At 40.5% G+C, this 26,309-nt stretch overlaps 1 protein-coding gene across 5 annotated transcripts in view; it reads right to left on the bottom strand.

Annotated features, from left to right (window-relative positions):
* NFATC3 (nuclear factor of activated T cells 3) overlaps nt 1–26,309 on the bottom strand; it is a 159,483-nt gene that overhangs the window by 75,633 nt on the left and 57,541 nt on the right. The window lies entirely within an intron of this gene.

Genomic DNA, 26,309 nt, shown 5'->3' with positions numbered 1-26,309 from the left:
ACTGGAAAAAACATAAAGAATGACCTGACGGAGAGCAACCAAAAACAAGCAGATACTGGAGGCGAGTTGAAACATATACGTTATAACATATGTGTTATTACAAAGGGCATGTTTCCTGTTTTTATGGCTTTTAACCTGAGAAAAAGCCATAGTCCATGCCTTACAGACCAGCTAAAACTCCCATAAAAAACCTATAGCCCGTGGCCAGGCGCGGTGGCTCACACCTGTAATCCCAGCACTTTGGGAGGCACAGGCGGGTGGATCACGAGGTCAGGAGATCAAGACCATCCTAACACAGTGAAACCCTGTCTTTACTAAAAATACAAAAAATTAGCCAGGCATGGTGGCATGCACCTGTAGTCCCAGCTACTTGGGAGGCTGAGGCAGGAGAACTGTGAACCCGGGAGGTGGAGGTTGCAGTGAGCCGAGATTGAACCACTGCACTACAGCCTGGGTGACAGAGCAAGACTCCGTCTCAAAAAAAAAAAAAAAAAAAGACACACACACACACACACACACAAAACAAAACAAACAAACAACAACAACAAAAAAAAAACAGAAAAAAACAAACCTACAGACCAAAGCCTCTGGAAAGTGATAAGGAAACCCCAGAAAGGAGTCAGAGGCAGGGAGCTCCAGGCTATACATAGAAACTCTGCCCAAACCTTTCTTTGGCTGACTTCTGAAACATGATCAAACAGGACAGACCCCAAGCAGCCTAGCTAAGGCTAAAACTGAAATGAGATTTTGAGCTGCCACCAACCTCAGGGAGACAAGTTTTCCAGGCTGACTCCAACCCAGTTAAATGCCTACTTAAGCAAACAATTTCAACAATCTTCAGGGGAGAGAGAAACAGAGAGACAGAGAGGGAGAGAGGGAGAGAGGGAGAGAGGGAGAGAGACAGAGGGAGGTGGGGGGAGAGAGGGGGAGAGAAGTGGGGAGGGAGAGAGAGAGAGACACAGGCAGAGAGAGAGAGAGACAGAGACAGAGGCAGACAGAGAGAGAGAGAGAGAGAGAGAGAGACAGAATGTGTCTGTGCCTTTGTTTTCTATATCTTTTCTTTTTCTTTTTTATTGCCTAATTGCTCTGGCTAGGACTTATAGCATAAGGCTGAATTGCAGTAGTGAAAGCAAGCATCCTTGTCTTGTTCCTGACGTTAGAGGGAAACCTTTCAGTCTTTAACCATTAAGTATGATGTTAGCTGTGGGTTTTTCAAGAATCCCCTTGATCATACTAAATTCCCCTCTATTCCCAGTTTGCTGTTTTGTTTTGTCTTTTTTTTTTTTGAGACGGAGTCTCACTGTGTCACCCAGGCTGGAGTACAGTGGTGCGACCTCGGCTCACTGCAACCTCCACCTCCTGGGTTCAAGCGATTTTCCTGCCTCAGCCTCCTGGAGTAGCTGGGATTACAGGTGCCCGCCACCATGCCCAGCTAATTTTTGTATTTTTAGTAGAGATGGGGTTTCACCATGTTGGCCAGGCCAATCTTGAACTCCTGACCTCAGGTGATCCACCCGCCTTGGCCTCCCAAAGTGCTTGGGATTACAGGCACTCACGAGCCACTGCGCCTGGCTGTTTTGGTTTTTTTTAAATCATGAAAGGCTGCTGAATTTTGTCAAAGGTTTTTTTCTCTATCAACTGAGATGACCACATGGTTTTTCCCTTCATTCTACTATGTGGTATATTACATAAATTAATTTTCATATGTTGAACCACTCTTGCTTTCCTGGGACAGATCCCACTTGATCATGGTGTATAATCTTTTGTAGTGTGCTGTTGGATTTGGTTGCTGAGCATTTTGTTGAAGACTGTCGCATGTATATCCATGAAGGATATTGGTTTGCAGTTTTCTTCTCTTGTATCTTTGTCCCCATCATTATCCATTTGTTTGTTGTTGTTTTTGAGTCTCACTCTTGTCCCATAGGCTGGAGTGCAGTGACACGATCTTGGCTCACTGCAACCCCCACCTCCCGGGTTCAAGCAATTATCCTGCCTCAGCCTCCCAAGAAGCTGGGATTACAGGTGCCTGCCACCACACTCGGCTAATTCTTATATTTTTAGTAGAGACGCAGTTTCACCATGTTGGCCAGGCTGGTCTCAAACTCCTGACCTCAGGCGATCCACCTGCCTCGGCCTCCCAAAGTGCTGGGATTACAGGCGTGAGCCACGATGCCCAACCAATCCATTTGACTAAAAAAAAAAAAACTGTCCCTGCCCTACTGAAATTCTTCCATCTCTTCATGTATACAGAGCCCACCTTTTCCTCAAGGTAATTTAGGAGTTCTATTATAGTAATTCCAAAGTCTCTTTCCAATATCTAACCTAAGCCTTCTCTCAGTCTGCTACCATTGAGTGTTTTCTCTCTTTAATGTGGGCCACATTTTCGTGTGTGTGTGCGTGTGTGGTTGTTTATTGTTTTAATGGACCTTTAGTATAAAAAAAGTCGAGAGACTCAAGCAGAAAATATTTACCTCCAGAAAGGAGCATGCTATTTCTTTTGTAAGGTCACAGTTCTTAAACTGTGTCTGGACTTGAACTGATGCTATAGTCTAATTCAGTATAGCATTGGCTTCAAAGGCCTGGCAGGTGGAATGTCTCTCTCTTTTGCCTGGCATGGAATCTGAGAGCTGGCAAGATTCCAGAGATCTACCTATGCTTCCCAACCAAGTCTCCTATCCTTGAAACTGTTGGAAGACCTTCCTCTGATTTACCACCTGGCTGCTGATTTTTTAATCTATGAGGATTTCTCTACACTCTTCAGTCTTTTCAGTCTTGCTCTTTGTTTCTGAGCCTCAGGGTATCTCTTCAGCTTTGTTACTAGACCTTGGGTCTTTTGAGATTGGCTTGGAGAGATTTCTTTCAGCTCTCCTGATAATACTCCAGTCTTTGTAAATGAGAGCCTAAGTGCCTAAGGGTTTCTGCCTTCAGCAGGTAAAACTATGAAGAGAGGCCGCGCGGTGGCTCAAGCCTGTAATCCCAGCACTTTGGGAGGCCGAGACGGGCGGATCACGAGGTCAGGAGATCGAGACCATCCTGGCTAACACGGTGAAACCCCGTCTCTACTAAAAATACAAAAAACTAGCCGGGCGAGGTGGCGGGCGCCTGTAGTCCCAGCTACTCGGGAGGCTGAGGCAGGAGAATGGCGGGAACCCGGGAGGCGGAGCTTGCAGTGAGCCGAGATTGCGCCACTGCACTCCAGTCTGGGCGACAGAGCGAGACTCCGCCTCAAAAAAAAAAAAAAAAAACTATGAAGAGAGGGGGTCTTAGTTCTCCTGCCACGCCTCCTCCTTGGTATGGTAGCCTTCTTGTATTTGGTGGAGTCTTACAGGTGAGTTTTATTCCCCTCCACTTGCCCAGTCTTGGCTTTACAGTGGAATTTGTAGCCAGGCAACTTCATAATTTATTGGTTATCCTCCCTGTACCCAGAAGAAGACATTAAGACTTTTGCCTATTATTAGGTAATATAATTTTACCCAGGATATCTTTCAGTCCTGTAACATTTATAAAGAAGCAATTAAAGCCTGGACTATTGCAATAGCCTTATAACTGCTCTGTCTTCCCTCTTGTTGCCCTATAGCCCATTCTCTATCCAAGAGTCAGAATAAACTTGTTAACATGAATTGGATAACTTTGATTCCCCTGCTCAGAACTCTCTAATGGCTTCCCTTCACATTTAGAACTAATTCAAATTCCCTATGATGGTTTACACAGCATAAGGTGATTAGGGCCCTGGCTAAATTGTTGGCCTTATCTTTGCCTACTCCCTCCCTTCCACAGTCTGCTCTAGCCTTACTGGCCTTATTGCATGAACCACTCAAGTTCATTCCTAATGTCAGGGCTTTCACACTAAATATTTTATCTCTCTGAAATATCATTCCCTCTGATCTTCATGCTACTTGACTTGATTCAAATACATAAAGGTCAATTCCCTCAGAGGAGACTACAATATTTATTTATTTATTTTTTTGAGACGGAGTCTTGCTCTGCCACCCAGGCTGGAGTGCAGTGGCCGGATCTCAGCTCACTGCAAGCTCCGCCTCCCGGGTTTACGCCATTCTCCTGCCTCAGCCTCCCGAGTAGCTGGGACTACAGGCGCCCGCCTCGCCGCCCGGCTAGTTTTTTGTATTTTTAAGTAGAGACAGGGTTTCACCATATTAGCCAGGATGGTCTCGATCTCCTGACCTTGTGATCCGCCCGTCTCGGCCTCCCAAAGTGCTGGGATTACAGGCTTGAGCCACCGCGCCCGGCGAGACTACAATATTTAAAATATCGTATCTGTCTCCTTATCTTGTGCTTGCCTACATCCTATATTAAGAATAAATTCCTGCCCTTTCAGGAGCTTCAGGTAAGCATATGATAAAAATCAATTAAGGCTCTATGAAAGAGAAAGGATGAAATCATAGAAACAAGTTGAGAGAGCTGAAGCACTAAAATCATGTGTGCTGAAAGTTTAAACTAGGGTGAAGGCAGGATCATAAATAGAAAATAGAAATGGAAAGGGATGAATGCAATAAATCTTTCCTAGAAGGCCCTAAAGAGATTTTTGTAACTAACTATACATAGAATAAAAGAGGGATCAAATAAGTCAGAAGTTCTGAGCTTCAGTACCCAGGAGAATGATGGTATCACTAGCAAACAAAGTAGAGGCCTGGCCATCATGGCTCACACCAGTAATCTCAACACTTTGGGAGGCGGAGGCAGGAGGACTGCTTGAGGCCAGGAGTTCAAGACCAGCAACACAATGAGACCCCCATCTCCACACACACACACACACACACACACACACACACACACACTAGCTGAGCATGGTGGTGTGCTCCTGTAGTCCTAGCTACTTTGGAAGGCTAAGGTGGGAGGGTTGCCTGATCCCAGGAGTTCAAGGTTACAGTGAGCTATGATTATGCCACTAAACTCCAGGTTGGGTGACAGAGTGTGAGACCTTGTCTCTTAAAAAAATACTAATGTGAAGAAGTCACTGATTTTGGAAAAAAATTAATGATGTCAATGCTGGTCACACTGTAGTCCAGGTAAGACTGAGACATCTATATGGAAATGTGAGTTATGCTTTTAGCCCAGCTATAATGCTATGGCACAATAAATACAATGCTTTGCTATCTAACTGTTTTCTTGGGAGGAGGGGAGGGGATGGAGTCTCACTCTTTCACCCAGGCTGGAGTGCAATGGTGCCACTCAGGCTCATTGCAACCCCTCCTGGGTTCAAGCAATTCTCCTGACTCAGCCTCCCAAGTAGCTCCGAGTACAGGTGTGCGCCACTATGCCCAGCTAAATTTTTGTATTTTTAATAGAGACGGGGTTTCACCATGTTGGCCATGCTGGTCTTGAACTCCTGGCCTCAGATGATCCACCTGCCTCGGTCTCCCAAAGTGCTGAGATTACAGGCGTGAGCCACTGCGCCCAGCCTGCTATCTAATTTGATAACAAGATAACACACAGTCCACTGTGCCTCAAAATAATGACATTCAATATCTGCCTTCTTTTTCTTGACATGATGAGTATGTACTGATTATTATTATTATCTTTTTTTTTTTTTTTTGAGCCTCGCTCAGTCGCCCAGGCTGGAGTGCAGTGGCGCGATCTCGGCTCACTGCAAGCTCCGCCTCCGGGTTCACGCCATTCTCCTGCCTCAGCCTCCCAAGTAGCTGGGACTACAGGCGCCCGCTGCCACGCCCGGCTAATTTTTTGCATTTTTAGTAGAGACGGGGTTTCACCGTGTTAGCCAGGATGGTCTTGATCTCCTGACCTCCTGACCTCGTGATCCGCCTGCCTCGGCCTCCCAAAGTGCTGGGATTACAGGCGTGAGCCACCGCGCCCGGCTGATTATTATTTTTTTAAAGTCCCAATGTAGCAATATTTGTGGCACTTGAAACACTACTGAGTTTTAACTGCATCACTGTGATTTGTACTGCCCTGAGCAGTAGTGTGAAGTGATGAGAGTGCCACTTATGTTCTCTGCCTTACTCTGTCATTGTAACACAAAAGTAACCAGTCAATACATAAATGAAAAACAATCGTTATGGATGCTTAGTGTGGAATTCCACATAATTTTCAAATAACAAAATAGTATTCTTTTGACTTTTTTTTCCTCCAACCATGTAAAAATGTATAAAAACCACTCCTAGATCACAAGCTGTACAAAAACAGGTAGAGCTAGATGTGAAGGCATGTACCTGTAGTCCCAGCCACCTGAAAGACTGAGGCAGGAGGATCATTCCTGCCTCTGAGGCCAGTTCAAGGCTGCAGTGAGCTATGATTGCACCACTACACTCCAGCCTGGGCGACAGAGCAAGGTTCTTTCTCTTTAAAAACAAAACACCAGGTGTAGGGCCCATTTTGGCCTATAAAAGCCATATTTTGACAACCCCTGGTTTAGAATGGTATTTCTTTTTCTTCCTAGCAAACGCTTTAACATCCAGTAGAATGGTACTTTTTTTTTTTTTTTTTTTTTTTTTTTTTTTTTTTTTTTGAGACAGTCTCACTCTGTTGCCCAGGCTGGAGTGCAGTGGCATGATCTCGACTCACTGCAATATTCACTTCCCCGGTTCAAGCGATTCTCCTGCCTCAGCCTTCCTAATAGCTGACGCTGCAGGCACACACCACCATGCCCAGCTAATTTTTTTTTTTTTTTTTGGGGGGGGGTATTTTTAGTAGAGACGGTGTTTCACCATGTTGGCCAGGCTGGTCTTGAACTCCTGACCTCAAGTGATCCGTCCACCTCGGCCTCTCAAAGTGCTAGGATTATAGGCATGAGCCACTGCGCCCTAACTTTTTTTTTTTTTTGGAAACACAGCCTCACTCACTTTGTCTGTCAGGCTACAGTGCAGTGGCGCAATCCAGGCTCACTGGAACCTCTGCCTCCCAGGTTCAAGTGATTCTCCTGCCTCAGCCTTCCAAGTAGCTGGGATTACAGGTGTCTGCCATCACACCCAGCTAATTTTTGTATTTTTAGTAGAGACGGGGTTTCACCATGTTGGCTAGGCTGGTCTCAAACTCCTGGCCTCTGGTGATCCACCCGCCTCGGCCTCCCAAAGTGCTGGGATTATAGGCGTGAGCCACTGTGCCCAGCCTAGAATGGTATTTCTTAACTTGGACAGTATCACCCTCTGCAGGGGAAGGTGGTGGTAGAGCAGAGGCATTTTTTAAATGTTGTGAAGATGTGTTTAGTTGCCAACATAAGTGGGGTGCACTATAGGTACTTAAGGAGAAAGGGCCAGAGATTCAAATTTATCTCAATACATGGGATAACTACAGTTCTTCAAAGTGAATAGTCTACATCTTACAGAACTTGAGAATATCCCATCAGATATTCATGTATAAGTAAAATGTTTATAAACTTAGAACTCCCTACTATATATTAATACCCCCAAATGACGCAGTTTTAACATACATGAATTTTTCATAAGTACAACTTACCAGGTAAAGAGCTCATCATTTCAGAAAATCATGTCATTGTCAGTAATGCCACTCAGGGAATTTAGGGTGATGATCAAACGCCTGCCTTTGTACCTGGCAACATTCACACTGATAGTGCAGGTGTAAGTATCCAACTACTTCACTGTGTCTTCTAGTCATTATCAAGCAGGTGTAAGTGTCCAACTACTTCACTGTGTCTTCTATAGTCATTATCAAGCCTTTTCACTTTGAAACTTTTTTTTTTTTTAAGATGGGGGTCCCACTACTTTGCTCAAGCTGGTCTCGAACTCCTGGACTCAAACGTCCTCCTGCCTCAGCCACCCAAGTAGCTGTGATTACAGGTGTGAGCCACAATGCCCAGTCATACTTTTAAACTACTATATTAGTCCATTCTCATACTGCTATAAGAAACTGCCCAAGACTGGGTAATTTATAAAGGAAAAAGGTTTAATTGACTCAAAGTCCCCTGTGGCTAGGGGGACCTCAGGAAACTTACAGTCATGGTGGAAGGTAAAGGGGAACCAAGGCACCTTCTTCACAAGGTGGCAGGAGGGAGAATGAATACAGGAAAAACTACCAAACACTTATAAAGCCATCAGATCTCATGAGAACTTACTATCAAGAGAACAGTAAGGGGAAACCACCACCATGATTCAATTACCCCCATCTGGTCTCTCCCTTGACACGTGGGAATTATGGGGATTACAATTCAAGATGAGATTTTGGGTAGAGACATAGCCAAACCATATCAACTATAATGTAGTTTATATATTTTTTCCTCTTAATAGTATTGCATTATAACTGATATTCTTAAAATTATACATGTAGTCAATTATATCACTTTTTTTTTTTTGGATTCAGGGTCTTGCTATGTCACCTAAGCTAGAGTGCAATGGCACAATCATGGCTCAACACAAACCTGAGCTTCTGGGCTCAAAGGATCCTTCCACTTCAGTCTCTAGAGTAGCTAGGACTTCAGGAGTGTGCCTCCAAACCTGGCTTATTTTTTGTTGTTGTTGTAGATATAGAAGTCTCGCTAGGTTGCCCTGGCTGGTCTTAAACTCTTGGTTTCAAGCAATCGTCCTACCTTGGCCTTCCAAAATGCTGATATTACAGGCATGAGCCACTGTGCCTGGCCTAACTGTATTATCTCTAAATTTCCATTTCATGTTAATAAAGTAGCATTACAAAAAGGATGTGGGGCTGTTTTTGAGAGTCGGGCTGGGTCTGATAGAGTTGAGAACCACTGGTCTAGAAGACTTGTAACCCAAGAGGCACAAAGACCTCAGGATATAATCACCAAAGGTTTATAATAATGTTTTGCAACAGGCAAGATTCTTTACCATAATTCATACTGCAGAAACAATTCCACATTCAAGGAAGATGACAAATCATAATTCCAACTACCCTTCTCAAAGGATATAAGTAGAGCATATAAAGCAGGAAAAAATAGCTAATAAATAAATGGAAAAATGCTCAATCTTATTAGATACCAAATAAATAAGAAAATCATTTTTTAACCTATCAAAAAAGCAAAGAACAGAGAAGTGGTAATAGTCTACACAGACTTTTCCCCTTTGTGACTGTTTATATGATTTGCTCATTTTCTGTTTTGATTTTAGTATTATTAACTTTATAAGTCCTTTATATATACTAAGCATATAAACCCTTTGTCTGCCTTACAAGTTATAAATATCGTTTTGTTTTCCATTTATCACCAATTCTGGATCAATTTCTGTTCCTCAACAAGGGAACCATTTGTAAGCCTTTTCACCGTTTCTTTCGGAACTTACTTCCATATTTCTAAGGAACATGTTAATACTGCTATTTCCTAATGTTTTTCAAGGTTAAATATATTATCTTTTGAACTTTCAATGTTTGCATTATAACTGTATACATATTGCAGCTCAGCCATGCAGTGTATTTTAATTATATTTCCTTTTTCATAAAACTTATTTGGTTACAATTAATAATTGCCTTCTGTATTAGGATTAAGTTTGGCTGCATAAACAAAAATCCAAAGTAACAGTAACTTAAACATGTTAAAAGTAAAGTTTATTTCTTACAATCTACAGGTCTTTTCTACTGGACCAGTGAGTTTGCCTAAAATACATCCTGCAGTCTTCTGCCTAGTGAGCATAATAAACCTATTGCAAGCATTGCAGGAACTAAGAAAATGGTCAGAGGTCTCGCAATTCAGTATGCAGACTTCCATTATACCATTATGCCTTCCCTTCCACCCACCTCTACCCCATTTTAAGAACAGATCATTAAGCCTTGCCTTTAGCTCTTCTAGAATCTAGAACCTCCACTTCATTCTATAGAATCACCAGATTCTCTCAGGGTAACTCAGGGTAAGACAGGCATTATCACTAGGCTGTAACACACAAGTAAGAAACATCCGGGAAATTTAACTCCTTTTCAAATTCAACTTAATTTTTTTTTCTTTTTGAGACAGATTCTCGCTCTGCTGCCCAGGCTGGAGTGCAGTGGTGCTCCAACCTCCACCTCCCAGGTTCAAGCAATTCTCCTACCTCAGCCTCCTGAGTAGCTGGAACTACAGGCATGAGCCACCACACCCAGCTAACTTTTTGTATTTTTAGTAGAGACAGGGTTTCCCCATGTTGGCCAGGTGGTCCCAAACTCCTATCCTGACGTGATCCACTCGCCTCAGCCTCCTAAGATGCTAGGATTACAGGTGTGAACCACCACGCCTGGGCTTAGCTCCTTCTTTTATAGACTTTTTTTTTGTTTTTTTTTTGAGACAGAGTTTTGCTCTGTCGCCCGGGCTGGAGTGCAGTGGCACAATCTTAGCTCACCGCAAGCTCCGACTCCTGGGTTCACGCCATTCTCCTGCCTCAGCCTCCTGAGTAGCTGGGACTACAGGCGCCCGCCACCACGCCCGGCTAATTTTTTGTATTTTTAGTAGAGACGGGGGTTTCACAGTGTTAGCCAGGATGGTCTCGATCTCCTAACCTCGTGATCCGCCCGCCTCGGCCTCCCAAAGTGCTGGGATTACAGGTGTGAGCCATGGCGCCCGGCTTTTATAGACTTTTTATCCAATCTTCTTTTCAGTCTCACCTCACATCCCACTTTCAGAGATACCCAGTATCTCAAATTCCTGAACCCTTCCAGAGCTCTTAGATGCAAAATGACTTGTGCTGCTTATTGGTTTTTTCTCACCTGCCAGCAGGCTTAAGCTACAGTTGTCTTATGTTTAGTGAAAGTAAACGTGTTCAATTTATTACATTTATGCTTCCATTTTCTGTAAATATTTTAATTTTTATGTAGTCAAGAAATCTTATCAGTATTCTAATTTGTGATTTTTTTTTTACAAATTTTAATGTAAAATTAATAAATTTCAAAGCTTTAATTAATGGAAACTATTCCATAAAACTATAAAATGCCAATAGGATCACAATAACAAAAATAAAGCCTAGGCCAGGTGTGGTGGCTGATGCCTGTAATCCCACCACTTTGGGAGGCCAAGACAGGTGGATCATCTGAGGTCAGGAGTTCAAGACCAGCCTGACCAACATGGAGAAACCCCGTTTCTACTAAAAATACAAAATTAGCCAGGCATGGTGGCAAATGCCTGTAATCCCAGCTACTCCAGAAGGCTGAGGCAGGAGAACTGCTTGAACCCGGGAGGTGGAGGTTGTGGTGAGCCAAGATCGCACCATTGCACTCCAGCCTAGGCAACAAGAGCGAAACTCCATCTCTAAATAAATAAATAAATCCTAAATAATCAATAACTAAAAAGAAATTGGAAAAGTTTGAACATATATTTTATGTGTATCTGTGCAAAAACAAATTTCAGCCATTACTCTTTGGGTTTATGTGGAGGCAGATGGGGTAAGTAATAATGCCACATGAGATTCATCCAGATTTATATCCAGAGGTTAAAAAATGAAGGTAGAGAGTGGTTATAGTTCATTGCGTCCTAAAACTCCTGTGGACTATATGTCTTTTTTTTTTTCAGTTCACAGCTAAAGAACCTGAAGCTAACAATGATTAGGCAACTTCCTCAAATTCATGGCTATTAAGTGATTAGTCATTCCTTTTTGGAATACCTGTTGCTCTTTCATATTTAATCATAAATTTAACACATTATTCTACATGACCAACTGTTCATCTAGTGAAGAAATAAACAGCAACAACTTTACCACTTGCCTGTGAGTACTGTGAAGAGGACAGTATCTATCTTGTTATCTCCAGAGCCTAGCAGAGCGCCTAGCACACTACACACATTCAATCATTATTGAAAGAATAAATTTTAGAATAACAGAGTACAATTTGGTGAAGCAAAATCACTCATGAAGTTAGCCAATACGTTATTTTTCAAAGAATTACAGGAAATTTGCTTTTATACAGAAAAAGAAAAAACAAAACAAAACAAAAGATTACAGGTGTTCAGGTAGCTGGTCAAAATAAGGTAGTTAAATCTAAAAGAGAGAACACAAATAAAAAATTTTGCTATTACCTACTAAGTCATCCAAATATCAAATAACATACTGGCAAGTACTCTATACCAAAGAATCCTAGTCATATTAGATGGCTAACATGTATAACAGCTTGGCAAAGTCGTAAGCCACTTGCTTTTTATACTTTGATAAAATAAACTGATGTTGGAGGAAGGTATTCGCACATATAAGATTTCAAAGGGAATATATTTCATAACACATATTTTGACCAACATCTGCTGCAGATGTATATATAATACCGTAACGTAAGAAAAATAGGGCTATGCCGGCTGGGCACGGTGGCTCGCACCTGTAATCCCCAGCACTTTGGGAGGCTGAGGCGGGCAGATCACAAAGTCAGGAGATCGAAACCATCCAGGCTAACACGGTGAAACCCCGTCTCTACTAAAAACACAAAAAATTAGCCAGGCGTGGTGGTGGGTGCCTGTAGTCCCAGCTACTCGGGAGGCTGATGCAGGAGAATGGCCTGAACCCGGAAGGTGGAGCTGGCAGTGAGCCAAGATCGTGCCACTGCGCTCTAGCCTAGGCAACACAGCGAGACTCCATCCCAAAAAAAAAAGAAAAAGAAAAATAGGGCTATGCCTTTCTCTCTGAGAGATTTTTAAAGGAAGATCAAATAAACTAATCAGACTATTATCCCACCTGATTTCCAGAGAAGCATTTATGTTGTAGGCAATAAATAAATTACTACTACTGTTAACATTAGTCTCTAAAAACTTTCACCAGTATCAACATTCTCTTCAGTCCACCCTCTGCTTCACAGAAGAAAGTAAGCCAAGTTGTTTGTTATGCTTCTGTATCGTTTCCATAGCAAAGGTCTGTGCCTGCTTAATTTAACTAAAGCTGGAGGGTTAAAGCCTGAAGGTCACTACAGGACAGACTACAGCAACTTCAATAAAAGCAGTTCTATTATCAGTTCTGCTAATTAGTTGGGGGGATGGGCTCTAAATATATTAGACCCATGACAGCACATTGTAGAAATACTAAGAATACAAAATTAAATTTCTATAATATAAATTGCTTAAAACGAAAGTACACATAAAAATGAAAAGATAATACAAACTTCATTTTTCAAATTTCAGTAACTTTTGGGATTAGATTAAAAATATGTATACCTTAATAAAATTTATCAGTGTTTAATATATAAGCTTTTTAACCCCCCTACTTTTTTTTCTTTTGGGAGACAAGGTCTTGCTGTGTTGCCCAGGCTGGTCTTGAATTCCTGGGCTCAAGTATTGATCCTCTTGCCTCAGTCTCCCAAGTAACTGGGATTACAGAATCACACCACTACACCTGGCTAAAACTTTTATTCTTAAATAATTAGACTCATAGGAAGTTGCAAAAATAGTATGTATATGTACTACAGGTTGAATATCCCTAATCTGAAAATCCAAAATGTTCCCAAATTTGAAACTTTCTGACCACTGATATGACATTCAAAGTAAATGCTCACTGGAACATACTGGAATTCAAATTTTTGAATCAGGGATGCTCAACCAGTATGTATTCTGGAAATATTCCAAAATTTGAAAAAATCCAAAATCTAAGACACCTTCTGACTTCTGGCCCCAAGCAGACAAGGGATACTACAGCCCCATGTATCCTGCACCTAGCTTCCCCCAACTATAATACAGCACATAGACCCAGACCCACAATATTGAACTGTGGTTAGTACAATATGAAAACCAGGACATTGACACTGGTATAATAGTGCTAACTAGACTACAGATCTTATTCAGTTGCCATTGTTCTACATGCATTCATTTGTATGCGTGTATAGTTTCATGCAATTTTACCCCATATATAGATTCAAGTAACTACTACCACAGTCAAGATATGAAGAAATTATCTTGGGTCACCCCTTCATATTTGCACCCCTCAACCTGACCCTGTTTCCTGGCACCAATCTATTCTCCATCTCTACAGTTCTGTCATTTTGAAAATATTATATAAATAGAATCATATAGTATATTTACTTTTTTCCACTCAGCATAATTCCATGGAGAACTGTACAAGTTGCTGCATGTATCAATTGTTTATTCTTTTATATTGAGGAGTGGCAGTACGTTGTATGGATACACCAGAGTTTATTCATGTATTTGGTTTGTTTCTAACCTTGGGCTATTAAAAATAAAGTGTGGCAGGGCATGAAGACTCACGCCTGTAATCCCAGCACTTTGGGAGGCTGAAGTGGATGAATAGCTTGAGCTCAGGAGTTCAAAACCAGCCTGCCTGGACAAGATGGTGAAACCCCATCTGTACAAAAAACAAAAAAATAGCTGGGCATGGTGGCGCACACCTGTAGTCCCAACTACTAGGAAGACTGAGATGTGAGGACGGCTTGGGCCCGGGAGTCTGAGGCTGCAGTGAGCTGAGATCGCATCACTGCACTCCAGCCTGAGTGATCTGCAATCTGCAGAGCCAGACCCCGTCACAAAAGAAAAAAAAAAAAAAAAAAAGGAGAGAGAGAGAGAAAGTTGTTAGGCCAGGCACAGTGGGTCAAGCTTGTGATACCAGGGAAGGGAGGCCAAGGTGGGAGGATCACTTGAGGCTAGGAGTTGTAGACCAGCCTGGGCAACAAAATGAGACTGCCATCTCTACAAAAAATTTTTTAAAAATCAAATTGAGGCAGCCAGGTGTGGTGGCTCATGCCTGTAATCCCAGCACTTTGGGAGGCCAAGGCGGGTGGATCACCTGAGATCAAGAGTTCCAGACCAGCCTGGCCAACAAGGTGAAACCCCGTTTCTACTAAAAATGCAAAAATTAGCTGGGCATGGTGGTGGGCACCTGTAATCCCAGCTACTCGTGAGACTGAGGCAGGAGAATCTCTTGAACCCGGGAGGCGGAGGTTGCAGTGAGCTGAGATGGAGTCACTGTACTCCAGGCTAGGTGACAGAGCGAGACTCCATCTAAAAAATTAAAAAAAAAAAAAAAAAGTTGGGACTAAGCGCAGTGGCTCACGCCTGTAATTCCAGCACTTTAGGAGGGCAAGATGGGCAGATCACTTGAGCTCAGGGGCATATGGGAAGCTTAGTTTTTAAAGAACCTAACAAACTGTATTTCAGAGTGGCTGTATCATTTTAACTCTCACTAGCAGTTTATGAAGCATACAGTTTCTGTGCATCCTTGACAACATTTAGTATTCTATTTTTATTTTAGCTGTTCTAATAGGTATATAATGATAACTCATTGTGGTTTTAATTTGCATTTCCCTAATGGCTGGTGATGTGAGACATCTTTTCACATGCCTATTTGCCATCTTATCTCTTTTTTGGTGAAATGTCTGTTCACATCTTTGGCATATTTTCTAACTGAATTGTTTTTTATTGTTGAGTTTCGAGAGTTCTTTATACATTCTAGATACAAGATCTTTGACAGATATATGCTTTGCACATGTTTTCTCCCTGTCTGTAGCTTATCTTTTCATCCTTTTAATAGTGTCTTTCACAGAGTTAAAGTTTTTAATTTAGATGAAATCCAATTTATCATTTTTTTTCTTTTAGGTATGGTGCTTTTGGTATTATGTCCTAGAGATCTTTGCTTAGCCTGAGATCTTAAAGATCTCCTGTTTCTTCTAAAAGTTTTATACTTTTATGCTTTATTTTTTATGTTATTTTATTTTTTGAGATGGAATCTCACTCTGTTGCCCAGGATGGAGTGCAGGGGCATGATAGCAACTTACTGCAGCCTCCACCTCCCGGATTCAAGCAATTCTCCCGTCTCAGCCTCCAGACTAGCTGGGTCTAGAGGTGAGCACTACCATGCCCAGCTAATTTTCGTATTTTTTAGTAGAGATGGGGCTTCATTACGTTGGCCAGGTTGGCCTTGAATTCCTGACCTCAGGTCATCTGTCCGCCTCAGTCTCCCAGAATGCTAGGGTCACAGGTGTGAGCCACCGTGCCTGACCTATGTTTTATAACTAAATTCACAACCCATTTTGAATTAATTTTTGTGAAAGATGTGAGGTTTGGGTTAAGGTTTATTCTTTTGCCTTATGAGTGTCCAACTGCTCTAGCACTATTACTAAAAAGACAATGTAAAACCTCTTAAAGAATACTCATCTTTGTCTATAAATAGTATGTTACATAGAGTTACTATTACCTATTTTTAATTAAAAATTGACCATTCCAACTGATTTTCACATTTTGAAAAACAGTAACACATCTCAAGTAATTCCTACAATGCTAATTTTTTTTTAGATAAATAAAATCAAATTTTATAACTATATAGCTTTTTTTTCCCCTAAAGCAAGGTCTTTCTCTGTTTCCCAGGCTACAGTGCATAACTCACTGCAGCCTCAACCTCCTGGGATCAAGCAATCCTCCCAAATAGCTGAGATTCCAGGTGGGTACCACCACGCCTGGTTAAATTGTTTATTTTTATTTTTTGGTAGAGACAAGTTCTCACACTATTGCTCAGGCTGGTCTCCAACTCCTGGCCTCAAGTGATCCTCCCTCCTCGGCACCCACAAAGTGCTGGGATTACAGGTGCAAGCCACTTCACGCAGCTACTATATATTTCTTGTGATTTATTAATACAGGAAAACCTAGCCAGAACAATCAGGCAAGAGAAAGAAATAAAGGGCATTTAAGTTGGAAAACAAGAAGTCAAACTATCTCTATTTGCCAAAGATATGATCATATACTTAGGAAACCCTAAAGACTTACCCAAAAGCCTCCTAGATTTTTTTTTTTTTTTTTCTTTCCTGGAGACAAAGTCTCACTCTGTCACCCAGGCTGAAATGCAGAGGCATGATGTCAGCTCACTGTAACCTCTGCCTTCCAGGTTCAAGTGATTCTCATGCCTCAGCCTCCCAAGTAGCTGGGATTACAGGCACCCACCACCACACCCAGCTAATTTTTGTATTTTTAGTAGAGACAGGGTTTCACCATGTTGGCCAGGCTGGTCTCTTAACTCCTCCTGACCTCAAGTGATCCGCCCACCTTGCCTCCCAGTGTTGGGATTACAGTCATGAGCCATCATGCCAGGCCGACTCCTAGATTTGATAAATGAATCAGTGGCCTCAGGTTACAAAAGCAGTGTACACAAATCGGTAGCACTGCTACACACCCCCACCAACAACAACCAAGCTAATAATCAAATCAAGAACTCAATCCCTTTTACAACAGCTACAACAAAAATAATAAAATACCTAGGAGTGTACTTACACAAGTAGGTGAAAGATCTTTACAAGGAGAACTACCAAACACTGCTGAAAAAAATCATAGATGACACAAACAAATGGAAACATCCCATGCTCACAGACTGGAAGACTCAGTATTGTGAAAATGACCACACTACGCGAGGCAATCTACAGATTCAATGTAACTCCTATCAAAATACCAACATCATCTTTCACAGAATTAGAAAAAAAAAGTCCTAAAATTCATATGGAACCAAAAAAGAGTCTGCATAGCCAAAGCAATCCTAAGCAAAAAAAAAAAACAAATCTGGAAGCCTCACATTACCTGACTTTAAATTATACAAGGCTATAGTAACCAAAACAGCATGGTAGTGGTATAAAAGTAGATATGCAGATTAATAAAACAGAATAGAGAACCTAGGAATAAAGCCAACTACTTACAACCAACTGATCTTTGACAAAGCATACAAAAACATAAATTGAAAAAATTATACCCTATTCAATAAATGCTCCTGGGAAAACAGGACAGCCACATGTAGAAGAATGAAACTGGATCCCTATCTCTCACCACATATAAAAATCAACTCAAGATGGATTAAACACTTAAAAGACATGAAACCATAAAAATTCTAGAGGAAAACCTAGGAAAAACTGGACATTACCCTAGGCAAAGAATTTATGATTAAGACCCCAAAAACAAATGTAACAAAACCAAAAATAAATAAATGGGGCCTAATCAAACTAAAAGGCTTCTGCATTGCAAAATAAATAATCATTGCAACAGACAAGTCACAGAATGGGAGAAAATATCAGCAAACTATACATCCAACAAAGGACTAATACTCAGAATCTACAAGGAACTCATATCAGCAGGAAAAAAAAAAATAATCCCATCAAAAAGTAGGCAAATGACATGAACAGACACTTCTCAAAAGAAGAAACACAAATGGCCCACAAACGTATAAAAAAATGCTCAACATCACTAATAATCAGGTAAACGCAAATTAAAACCACAACGAGATTCCACCTTCCTCCAGCCAGAATGGCCATTATTAAAAAGTCAAGAAAACAATAGATGTTGGCATCGATGTGATGAAAAGGGAACACTTGTACGCTGCTGGTGGAATGTAAATTATAAATTAATACAACCATTATGGAAAACAGTATGGAGATTTCTCAAAAAACTAAAAGTAGATCTACCACTCAATCTGACAATCCCAGTACTGGGTATCTATACAAAGGAAAAGAAGTCATTATATCAAAAAGACACCTGCACACATACATTCACAGCACAATTAACAACTGCAAAGATATGAAATCAACCTAAACGCCCATCAGCCACTGAGTAGATGAAGAAAATGTGGTATGTCTACACCATGGAATACTACTCAGCCATAAGAAGAATGAGATAATGTCTTTTGCAGCAACTTAGATGGTGCTGAAGGCCATTATTCAAAGTGAAGTAACTCAGGAATGGAAAACCAAATAGCATTGGAAATTCAGTATGTTTTCACTTATAGGTAGGAGCAAAGCTATGGGTACACAAAAGCATAGAGTGGTAAAATGGATATTGTAGACTCAGAAAAGGGTAGGAGCGGGTGAGGGACAGAAAACTACGTATTGGGTACAATGTACACTACTTGGGTAAGAGGTGCACTGAAATCTCAGACTTCACCACTACACAATTCATCCACTTAACAAAAAACCACTTGTACCCCAAAAGCTACTGAAAAAAATACATAAACAACTCTTTAAAATACTATAGTCTCTCTGTCTTATAGGCTTCTAAACCAGCACTGTCCAAGATAACTTTCTGCAGTCACTAAAATACTCCTTTTTTAAAATTTCAATAGGCTTTTGGGTAAAATACTCTATATCCAATTTTTTCTTTACATCCATGACCATTTTGTATTAATTTTATAAGATATAAGGCTTAGGTCAAGGCTTATTTTCTTACCTATAGATATCCAGTTGCTCTGGCATCATCTGTTGAAAAGAAAATGTAGTCAGTATCCACATGTGGCTACTAAGCCTTGGAATGTTGTCAATGCAACTGAATAACTGAATTTTTAATTTCACTTAATTAAAACTGAAATAGCCACGTGTAGCTAGCGGCTTCTGGATTCTACTTTTGGACAGTGCAGCTCTAAACCCTTCCCTCTACTTAATATTTTTCCCTCCTTAGTATCTACCTTTTTCCTAGATGTCTGCTTATTAATTAGCTAGACACTATCTTCAAATAAGAAGTCCCCTTTCTGGATAGGCGCAGCGGCTCACGTGAGTAATCCCAACGTGGGTGGATCACCTGAGGCCAGGAGTTCTGAGACCAGCCGGACCAACATGGTGAAACCCTGTCTCTGCTAAAAATACAAAAAAACTAGCTGGGCATGGTGGCATGCGCCTTGTAGTTCCAACTACTTGGGAGGCTGAGGCATGACAATCGCTTAAATCTGGGAGGCAGAGGTTGCAGTGAGCCAAGATTGTACCATGTACTCCAGCCTGGGTGACACAGCGAGACTCTGTCTCAAATAATAATAATAATAAAAATTCAAAAATAAAAATCCCTTTTCTTTCTTGTGGAAAGAAAAAATAAGCACCTGATTCAACTCCGTCAAATTTCAGGTCTCTATTTGCTCTCACAAAGATCTGAATTTCCTCCATTAAATGTTTATCATACTTTATTGGTACTATCCTATTTGCAAGTCTCAATGGACAATAAAATTCATGGGAGTAGGCAACATGTCTGATTTCCCTCAGTGAATCCCCAGCTACATTAGCAAACTGCTTTGAATGTATTATTTGGTGACCATATTAAGGAATCAGATAACTTATTTGGAAGAAAAGAAAAGGCTAATTTGTCAGTTGGCTACAAGGTAGGTGGTATTTTCCAACAGCACCACAGCTTCCATTCCTTCATAATTTCAAAAAATATGTATTTCAGAAATTTCTTAGCTCTCTTGAAATTGTCCTTTGCAGAATAACAGGAAGATCATCATAACTGATGTTTAAGTACCCTTCTACTTTCCATTTTCACATATCACTAGCCCATTAATTCACAACTCCTTAAAATGTCAGTAACAAACCTAGCTTACTTCTAGGATGCCAATGTAGATAGCTTATTATGCTATATACTCTTCATCAGTGTTGAAGTGTTGGTCAAACTGTTCCAAGAAACCTAAGTAATAATACTAGCTAACTTTTACTGAGCATTTACAATGTGCAAGGTACCATGCCATGTTCCTTACAATGTTTCATTTACTCCTCACAACAGCTCTTAGGTAGATTATATTATTATATATTATCCTCATTTTATAAAGAAAAAAATCCCAAGGTAAACTCTTCACAATTAACCTCTACCACATCACATACTGATTTCCAATATAGCACTTACTATATTCTAATGTTTTGTTTGTTTATTTACTTACTCAGTCTCTCTCAGTATATAAAGTGAGAAAGGCCCTTGAAGACAGGAGTTTTGTCTGTCTTGTTCATCTCTGCATCCCTAGCACCTACAATATTGTCTATAATGTAATGAGCAATCAAAAAATACATATTGAGTGAGTAAATGGATAGATAAGTGAATAAATTAAGCAATGAACGACTAAATAAAAGGTCTAGAAAGAAAGGTTAAGTTACTTGGCCAAGGATATAGTAAAATCCAGGATTCAACCGAAACAATCTGGCTCTAGAGCCCACATTAGTGACTTAGCCATGATTTATTCCTGTGTGAAGCATGTGGCATAGAAGGCAAGCTAACCACCAAAGATTTAAGTATAGAGTTCTATATTATACTACAGAATACAGAGTTTTGCTGAGGAAAGACTGCCCAGCCAGGGACTACTTTTCCCAGTACTTCTGCATGTAAGTAGGGCCATGTGACTACTTCTAGCCAAAAAATTGTAAGTGGTGATAACTGACAGTAATTTCCAGGTTAGTGTAGTTAAATATCTTGAATGATTTCCGTACACCTTCTTCTTTCCCAGGGACAGTAGAAGCTGTGCATTAAAGATGGCATCAAAAGATGAACATATCTTGGATTTCTGAGTAACAATTTGAAAGAAAATGCAAAATAAACTTTTTTTTTTTTTTTTTTTGGTCTTAAACCACTGAGAATTGGGGATTATTAGTTACAGTGGTTAGGCTACCATGATTAATCCAAGAAAGGAGAGCTTGAACTATAATAATAGTAAACAAGCATTAAGATTTTTATCAGGGCCCGGGCACGGTAGCTTACACCTGTAATCCTAGCATTTGGGGAGGCTGAGGAAGTGCATCGCTTGAGGTCAGGAGTTCGAGACTAGCCTAGCCAACATGATGGAATCCCGTCTCTACTAAAAAAAAATTAACTGGGTGGGTGTGTTGGTGGGTGCCTGTAATCCCAGCTACTTGGGAGGTTGAAGCAGGAGAATCACTTGAACCCGGGAGGCAGGGGTTGCAGTGAACTGAGATATGGGCCACTGCATTCTAGCCTGGGCAACAGCACAAGACTCCGTCTCAAGGAAAAAAAAATTTTTTTTTAAAGTAAGAGAAAGAGTACCTAACTTTAAGTCGAAGACCAGGCTTTCTAAAATAGTTTATTTGGAGAATTAAATGAGATAATGTGAAAGTGCTTTAGAAAATGAAACATACTAAGAAATTATGAGATAACTACAGTGTAAGAAGTAATATGGTAAAACAGAAAGAGAAACGACAGTCAAAAGACCTGGGCTTAAGATCTCTCTGCCAGTTACAACATACATAACCTCAGATCACCTAAAATGTACAGTCATGAGCTACATAACAGTGGTTCAGTAAATGACAGACCGTATACAATGGTGGTCCCATAGGTAGTAACGGAATTGAAAAAGTCCTGTTGCCTAGTGACATCTTGATGTTCCTGACCCTGTGAAGGCCTAGGCTAATGTGTGCGTTGGTGTCAGCATTTTAAACAAAAAAGTTTTAAAAGTAAAAAAACAAAATAAAAATAAAAAATTTGAACATAGAAAAAAGTTCATGGAATAAGGATATAAAGAAATAAAATATCTTTGTACAGCTGTACAACGTGTCTGTGTTTTAATCTAAGTGTTACTACAAAAGACTTCTTTTTAATTCACAACTTATAAAGCGAAAAAGTTAGATTATTAAAGAAAAAATTTTTTATAAATATAGTATAGTCTAAGGGTACTGTGCTTAGAAAGTCTACAGTAGTGTACAGTAATGTCCCAGGCCTTCACATTCATTCACCCAGAGCAACTTCCAGTCCTATAAGCTCCACTAATGGTAAGTGCTCTATTCAGGTATACCATTTTTAATATTTTATACCATATTTTCTTAAGTAAATCTTTGTTGTTGTTGTTGTTTAAGAGAGAAGCTCTCAGCATGTTGCCCAGGCTAGACTCTAACTCATGGGCTCAAGCAATCCTCCTGACTCACCCTCCCAAGTAGCTGGGACTGCAAGCCTGGTGCCAATGTGACTGGTTATACCATATGTTAGGGTATACCATCTAGGTTTGTATAAGTACACTCTCTCGTGTTCGTAAAACGAGGAAATCGCTCAATGATGCATTTCTCAGAACATATCCCGGGTGTTAAGTGGCATATGACTGTAATTGATTTGCCTTTTCAAAGAACTTTTGTAAAGATTAAATATGTAAACTCTGAGGCCAGGCGTGGTGGCTCAAGCTGATAATCCTAGCACTTTGAGAAGCCAAGGCAGATGGATCACTTGAGCCTAGGAGTTTGAGACCAGCCTGCCCAACATGGCAAAATCTTACCTCCACAAAAAATACAAAAATTAGCCAGGCGTGGTGGTATGCCCCTGTAGTCCCAGCCATGGGAGAAGTTGAGGCAGACAGGATTGCTTGAGCCCAGGAAGCGTAGGCTGCAGTGAGCTGACATTGCACTACTGCACTCCAGCCTGGGCAACAGAGTGAGACACTGTCTCATAAAAGAAAAAAGAAAAGGAAAAGATAAACTCCGGGAAAACATTTTGTAAACTATAAAACACTACAAAAAGTAAACTATTGCAATTAATAGCAGCACGAACCTACAAAATGTCATTGAAATTAGTAATTTCAGTAGCATTTTGTCTTCAAGCGCTTTTTAGACAAATGTTCACAGTAAAGCAAATTCTTTCAAACTATTTTTATTTTTTATTTTTTGAGATGGGAGTGTTTCACTCTTGTTGCCCAGGCTGGAGTGCAATGGCGCGATCTCGGCTCACTGCAACCTCTGCCTCCCGAGTTCAAGTGATACTCTCGCCTCAGCCTCCTGAGTAGCTGGGATTACAGGAATGCACCACCACGCCTGGCTAATTTTTGTATTTTTAGTAGAGTGGGGTTTCATGGTGTTGCCCAGGCTGGTCTTGAACTCCTGACCTCGGGTGATCTGCCTGCCTCGGCCTCCCAAAGTGCTGGGATTAAAGGCGTGAGCCACTGCACCCAGCCTAAACTAATTTTCGTTTTACCAAACATTATTTTAAAACATATAGATAATCTACGTTAAATCATCTAAAACAAAACTCAGAAAATTAAGACCTACAAAAGTCTCTTCCAATTCTAATAACTGAAAATGTGCATTTTCACCAGGTAATTCCAATAAAAATTATTGGCTTTAATTAAACAGACAATTCTCCCATATTTAGAATAAGAACTGAAAAGTAAAATAATCTGATTAAATATTCATTAAAGACTTTTAAAATTTATTAAAGATTAGTTTCCCAGCAACAAGTACACAATTCAGTTTCATTTGAGATTCAATTGCATCTGTTTCTCACTTGTGCACTCTGAAGGCACTGTGAAGTCCCCCGCCACCAACACAAAGATATTGTGGATATATAAAACCCAAAAAAATGGGAACTTGGAGGGAGATTCTTAACAGTGATACATAATTCTACAGTTCCTAACCATAAACTATAAAAAGAAATGAGACTGTATCAGTCCAATTTAATAATACAAGAACATTATCTCTATTTTACTTTAATATTAAGTTACCACATTACAGAAAACAAGCAAGTGGCAGACACTGGCTGCATGGTTCGCTTCTTGTGTCCTTAAAATAGAAAACAAGTCTGCAAGAAAAGCAGTTGACAACACTCAACACCTATTCATAAATTCAAAAAACAAAAATAGAAACCTCCCAACAAATTAGAAAAAAATATCCTTAGTCTGATAAAAGGCATTCCCCCCCCCCGCCAAAAAAAAACCCAAAACAACCAACCAAACAAAACCCTAGCAAATTACTTAATGGCACAATTATGAATCCTTTTTTGCCCTGAGTTTCGTAAATAGACAAGATGCCCTCCATCACCACCTCTAATCAACAATGTATCAGAGATCCTAGTCAACACAATAAAGCAAGAAAAAGGGGGGGAAAGTATAAAAATTAAGAAGGGGCCGGGGGCAGTGGCTCACGTCTATAATCCCAGCACTTTGGGAGGCCGAGACGGGCAGATCACGAGGTCAGGAGATCGAGACCACGCTCGCTAACACGGTGAAACCCCGTCTCTACTAAAAAAAAATACAAAAACAAAATCAGCCGGGCGCGGTGGCTGGTGCCTGTAGTCCCAGCTACTCGGAGGCTGAGGCAGGAGAATGGCGTGAACCCGGGAGGCGGAGCTTGCAGTGAGTGGAGATAGCGCCACTGCACTCCAGCCTGGGCAACAGAGCGAGACTCCATCTCAAAAAAATAAAATAAAATAAAAATTAAGAAGGAAGAAGTAAAACTGGTATTATTCGAAGATGAGCTGGCTGGACACAGTGGCTCATGTCTGTAATTCCAGCACTTTGGGAGGCTGAGGTGGGAGATCAATCACTTGAGGCCAAGAGTTTCAGACAAGAAAACAAGCAAGTGGCAGACACTGGGCCTGGGCAACATAGTGAGGCCCTGTCTACAAGAAAGATTTAAAAAATTAGCCAAATGTGGTGGTACATGCCTGTAGTCCCAGCTACTTGGGAGGCCAAGATGGGAAGACCGCTTGAGCCCATGAGTTTGAGGTTGCAATGGGTCATGATTGTGCCACTATCACAAAAAGGTCAAAAGATGTGAACAAACACTTCATGAAAGATATCCAAATGTCCAACAAATACATAAGATGTTCAAAATCATTGGTCATCAAGAAATTACAAATTAAAACCACAGCCAGATGCCATTATATCTTTACAATAATGGTTAAAATTAAAAGACTAAGAAGTGTTACTATTGGTGAGGATGTGGAGGAACAAGAACTTTATACATGGCTAACTGGGAGTATAAATTGGTACAGCCACTTTGGAATATCAGTAACTACACTCCCGGACATATTCCCAAGTAAGTGAATGCTTTGTCCATCGAAAGTCATGGTTTTTTGTTTGTTTTTTGTTTTTTTTAAAAAGGCACAAAGCAACTTTATTCATAATTGTCCAACACTCCACACAAATCAAATGTCTATGAAAAGAAAACAAAGAAGCACTTGCAAATTCATACACGAGACTAACATGAAGCAATGAAAAAAATAAACAACAAAAATTTGATGAATCCCACAATCATAATGTTGAATACATGATGTTAGATACAAAACAGGACCTCCATTTATATAAAATACAAAAATAAGAAAACTAATATATGGTGATGAGAGTTGAGAAGCATGATTATCTTTGGTTGGGGGTATAAACTGGGAAGGGACACAAGAGAGACTCATGAAGTGCTTAAAATGTTCTATATGTTAACTTGTGTGGTTTTTTGAGTATTTATACTTGTGCGTTAAATATTCGTTGTGTTGTACAACTGAAGGTTTGTATACTTGATTATTTGTTCCTCTTTTTAGTTGACATGTAATAATTATACATATTTGTACAGTAAATAGTGATATTTTGATATATGTATATAATGTGATAATCAAATCAGGTTGACTAAGATATCTATCACTTCAAACATTTATCAAGTATGTTAAAAACATTCAAAATCCTTTCTAGCTTTGTGAACATACACAATAATTTTTTTTTTAGACAGAGTCTTACTGTGTTGCCCAGGCTGGAGTGCAGTGGTGCAATCTCAGCTAACTGCAACCTCCGCCTCCCAGGTTCATGCGATTCTGCTGCCTCAGCCTACTGAGTAGCTGAGATTACAGGCATGTGCCACCACGTCCAGCTAATTTTTGTATTTTTAAGAGAGACAGGGTTTCACCAAGTTGGCCAGGCTGGTCTCGAACTCCTGACCTCAAGGGATCTACCCGACTCAGCCTCCCAAAGTGCTGGGATTACAGGTGTGAGCCACTGCGCTCCGCCACAATAAAT

This window comes from Trachypithecus francoisi, unplaced genomic scaffold, assembly GCF_009764315.1.
Source record: "Trachypithecus francoisi isolate TF-2019V2 unplaced genomic scaffold, Tfra_2.0 Lachesis_group10, whole genome shotgun sequence".
Lineage (NCBI taxonomy): Eukaryota > Metazoa > Chordata > Mammalia > Primates > Cercopithecidae > Trachypithecus > Trachypithecus francoisi.
This window is presented reverse-complemented; position numbering and strand designations above follow the sequence as displayed.